Source organism: Phoenix dactylifera, chromosome 3 (assembly GCF_051530095.1).
Source record: "Phoenix dactylifera cultivar Ajwa chromosome 3, Ajwa_hap1_PhDact_Kaust_v1.1, whole genome shotgun sequence".
Taxonomy (NCBI): domain Eukaryota; kingdom Viridiplantae; phylum Streptophyta; class Magnoliopsida; order Arecales; family Arecaceae; genus Phoenix; species Phoenix dactylifera.
Window position 1 is genome coordinate 11,185,637 of NC_143192.1, and position 4,850 is coordinate 11,190,486.

Below are 4,850 nucleotides of genomic sequence, written 5' to 3' on the forward strand. Positions count from 1 at the left end.
AGGATAGTCAAAGCATTGGCTTGTTCATGATGAATTGCATTTAGTTGATTTTCTTGAGCCATGTATTGTCCCCTAGGATTACTTAGTGGTTGGCTTGGAAGCTTTCCTTCCTCTCGCTTGTTTAGTGCATTAGCTAGTTGACCCATTTGGGATTCTAGCTTGGCGATTGATTGTGTATGAGAGTGCACTAATTGTGTAATGGTTTCCAAACCTTGAAGGGCGTTCAACACTTTCTCCTCAAAGGCTGTGTTTCTTTGGGGTGGAGGAAGAATGTGTTGAAATTGAGTTGAGGGACGGTAGGGATGAATATTTTGTTGGGTTTGAAAATTCTGAGAATTTTGAAAATTTTGGGAATAGGGTTGGGCTGTGTTCGAAGCTTGCTGCTTCCAAGAAAAGTTTGGATGATTTCGCCATCCCGGATTATATGTATTGGAAAATGGGTCATTATCCGGTCTGGGCTGTGTTTGAACAGCATTGATGTGTTCTTGCACGAGTTCGGGATATTGGGGTGCTGAGGGGCACTCATGAATAGGATGGGATGGGCTAGAACAAATAGTACACACTTGTGCTTGGGAAGAGTTCATGTAATGCCCACCTATCATCAGTTGGTCAATCTTATGGGACAATGTATCTACCTTGCTAGACAGGTCCATAGAATGACTTATTTCACAAATTGTCCCTTTTCTTTGAGAACTCGGGGGTGCTTGACGAGAACATGAAGCATGGTGGAGGGAGTTTTCATTAAGATTTTCAAATAATTTCCATGCTTCATGCTCATTTTGAAGCATAAAAGTGCCCCCGCATGCAGCATCGATCATCTGACGGTTTCGTTCTGTCAATCCATCATAAAAACATTGCACTAGTTGCCACTTAGGTATTTGATGATGAGGGCATTTACGGATTAGGTCCCTAAATCTCTCCCAAGTTTCATGAAATTCTTCTCCCTCAGTTTGGGAGAAGCTTGTAATGGCACGTCTAAACTGGTTCGTTCTTCCTATGGAAAAGTATTTTTTAAGGAATTCTTGTTGCATTTGATCCCAAGAACGAATTGAGTTAGCTTCTAAAGAATTCAGCCATTGTTTGGCTCTATCTTTAAGGGAGAAGGGGAATAATCTAAGTTTCAGAGCATCATCAGTGAAATTCTGAATCTTGACAGTGGTGCAAATTTCAAGGAATTCATCTAGGTGTTTATATGGATCTTCATTGGTGAGCCCATAAAAAGATGGAAGCATTTGGATCATACTAGACTTTATTTCATATTGTACAGCTGCTACCTCAGGTAATCGAATGCAAGATGGGGAAGTGTAAATAGTGGGAGTAAAGTACTCCCTCAGGAGTTTGGGTTGTTCTTCAGCCATCTTAAGAGGTGGGGATGATCCTAATGTTTTGATCTTAGCTCGAATGTTCCTAAGGGTTCGTTCTATTTCAGGGTCAAAAGGTAATAGGTTTTGTACTCTAGAACGACTACCGTGCATACACTAGTACTCGATCAATCAAGCATGCAAAAAGAGAAAAGCATATCAATCCAAGTCTTTGTCCTAAAATCACTAGACAGCTCCTAACTGGTTTGAAGAGGGCACCTAAGCCTCCAATCCGGTCTAATGAACCGAGTTGACCAGGTAAGCTCCCAGGTAAGTGGAGGGGTCACGATGCGTTCGCAAAGGTCCCACTTAAAACCCACTTGCCTCGAACAGATGAACTGTCTCCCTTATAGGGACAAAGCTTGCCTAGACATCAACTAAGCCACAGAGCGAAATTGGTGCAACTTTCGGTGATCTTCGTCCTATTGAGCTCGAATGTCCCTAGGGGCCAACGTCTAATTGATTTTAATCAAAGATGACACTATGTGAGATTGAGTTCACCTAAGTTGGGCAAGAGTCCGGTGATGAAATCCGGCTCTTATCTTGTTGGGGTGATTGCCCTTACTATGTGCAAATTGATTTGTGTATGTGTATCAAGCATGCATTCACACTCTTGCTGAAATTGAAATCAAACAATCACCACAAAATTTCAAGCTAATAATTAATTTAAATAAGAAAGGTTTAGAGGTTACCAAAGGAAATTTCCCCAGCAATTTAAATTTTTTTTTTTAGCAAACCTCCAAAGCATTCCTTTCTGATAGCCCAGATCTCCTCTTCGATTTCTGATCAAATAAGACCAAAAGAAAAATTAAAAAAAAAAATAGTAGAAGAGAAAAAGGAGATAAGAAAAGTAACAATAATAGAGAATAATTTTTATATATATATATATATTTTTTTTGAAAGTTTTTTTTAATTAATTAATTTTTTTTTATGATAGGAAAAATAACTATGCAAGCAATCCCCGGCAACGGCGCCAAAAATTGATCGGTTCTTTCAATTTTGAAATTAAACCACGCAATAGCACGTATCCTGTAGGATAGTAATTACGGGTGTCGGTCCACAGGGATTGGAGACAAGTTATTTTTTCTAATTAAATAATTACTTCAAAGGGGATAAGCTAGAGTAAATGATAAAAACTAAGAATTAATATGGGTGTAGTAGTATGAATTGTCTATGGAGAGAGGTGTTTAGGGCTAGATTCCACCGATAGATTTATATCCGTGACGCTTTCAATGATTGAGTTGTATGTAAGACTCGATTGCTTCCGACTACAAGCCAAAGCAATCACAAAAGAAAATCATAACTAATTTCCAGCATGAATCATCTAAGTCTAGCACAAACCATCTACTCTAACGATAAGCATGACCTGTCTAACCTAGCATGATGCATCTGATCATTAAGTCATTAAACATGAAATCGATGTCATATGAATATCTCCTCCAAACCACAGGTGTTGGATTCGATGAAATAGATCAATCTATGTAAAATATTTTATGCAAGATAGATGATTCACATAAATTGGATAAATCGTAAGATCAATTGATAAATTCTTCATCATGCAACCATCTTACAATACAAACTCAAATCAATAAAAATGAAACGAATACTCCTCTATGGCTTCATCAAACCCCTAAACCGAGGCTCAGCTGCTCATGGTGCTTGTCATCTCCATTGGTTGGCTGAAGAACTCCTTTGCCATCCGCCTCAAACCCTCTCTATTTTTTATTCTTTTTTTTTTTGTTTTCTTTTTCTCTTCAAAACAGAGCAAGCTCTATTTTTTTCTTGGAACCGTGCCCCCCCCGTTTTCTTTCAAACCGAGCTCTTTATATAGGACTTCCCCACCCCTTGCAGCCGACTGAGGATCGAAACGGCCGTGGAATCGCTGGGCGCTGATCACGGAAGAGAATCCCTCTTGGATGGCGAGAAACGGACGAGGCGGAGGCGGGGGATTGGCTATGATGCGCTTCCTGGCGGATGGCTGGCTATTCGGGATGCGAAGGGAAATCACGGGCAACTGCGTTGGGTGCTGGGTTCCCTGGAAATAGAAGGAACTGTGATCGTATCCCGGAATGGTTGCGGCTGCAAATGGATTGGAAGAAGCTGGGAGGATGCAGAGACTATCTCGGATGCTCGGATGCTTGCAGGAAATTGAGCTTTGAATCGCGGAAGCGGGGGATTGGCTCCGGATGTGTCACGGGCGGAGGAGGAGGCGGGAGATCCGGTCGCTGGCTGCATCGTCTTGATCACAGACGGCTTGGATCACGCTTGCCGTCCGGGTGTGGGAGTTTCCGGAAGAGGGTGCTGCAATGAGGCGCGATGGAAGGAGCTGGATTACCGGCTGCTGAAATAGGGGAAGAAATGCTGCTGTGAACCGTTGGGAGTGGAAGAAGCTGGGAGGGAGCTAATCTGGATGCGCTGGAGATCGTGATCAACGGGCAGAAGAAGATGCAGAGGTGGGGGTCTTGAATCCATGGAAGATGAGTACGGATGGGAACTTGGGCTGCTGGCAGTGACGCGGACGAGCGGATCATGCGAAGGAGGCTGAGCTAGGAGGGGACGCGATGCAGGGGCTCTCGAATCCGAAAGAGGGGGACGCGGTGCGGGATCGCCGGATCACGGAAGAGGGGAACACATGCGGAAGGTGGGGAGAATCACGGGCGGCTGAAACGGCTTCTTGAATCGGCGGATATGGGAGAGATGAAGGCCTGCGGGATCGCCGGGAGGAATGCTTCACGGATGGAAGAAGATCCATCTTCTTCTTTGGCCCACGGATGGATGCGGGATCCGTGATGAACGCGGACGAGCGCTTGGGCTGGGGTGCTGGCTGCACGCACGGTGATCGCGGAGGAGCTGGTCGCCGGCTGTACCGCGTGGAGGATTTGCATCGCTGGCTTCAAAGGAGGCGGACTCGGGAGCTTGATTTGTGGGATTGCTTGGATGTGGAGGCTTGATCCGTGGGATGATGGGGACGTTGAGAGGAGCTGGAGATCCGGAAGAGTGGAGAACGCGGATCCGTGGTTGCACCGCATGGAACTCGTGGCTGGAACGGGAGGGAGGAGCGAATCTCGACCGTGATGCACTGCGGGGAAGAAGATGAACAGTGCTTATGTTTTGTTTATTTTTTTTTTTTTTGTAACACTGTTCATATGAACAGTATTTTCATGGGACACTGTTCATATGAACAGTGAATCCGTGATGCACTATTCATATTTTATTTATTTTATTATATTCATTAATTTCTTTTTTTTGTTTTAAATTTATAAATTTTATATGAAGGCAGGTAAGGAATTGGTTGGGAATTACTTTGGGTTTGAGGTGGGTCATGATCGTTGATTTGGCTTGAACTTGTTTTCGAGCCCAATGTCATTTAATTCTTACTAAACCGCTTCAGATTGGACTCAACCAAATCAGACCGTGACTTAATAAAAGGGTTAATCAAATATTTTCCTATACAATTATAACTTTCAATCAAATCAGGACCAAAGCCCA

General features: G+C 43.4%; 1 non-coding gene across 1 annotated transcript; it reads left to right on the forward strand.

The window, feature by feature from the left end:
- Positions 1 to 876: 876 nt before the first annotated feature.
- Positions 877 to 982, forward strand: LOC120105469 (small nucleolar RNA R71). Its single transcript, XR_005507866.1, has one exon. It is a non-coding gene; the product is annotated as a small nucleolar RNA R71 (small nucleolar RNA).
- Positions 983 to 4,850: the final 3,868 nt, after the last annotated feature.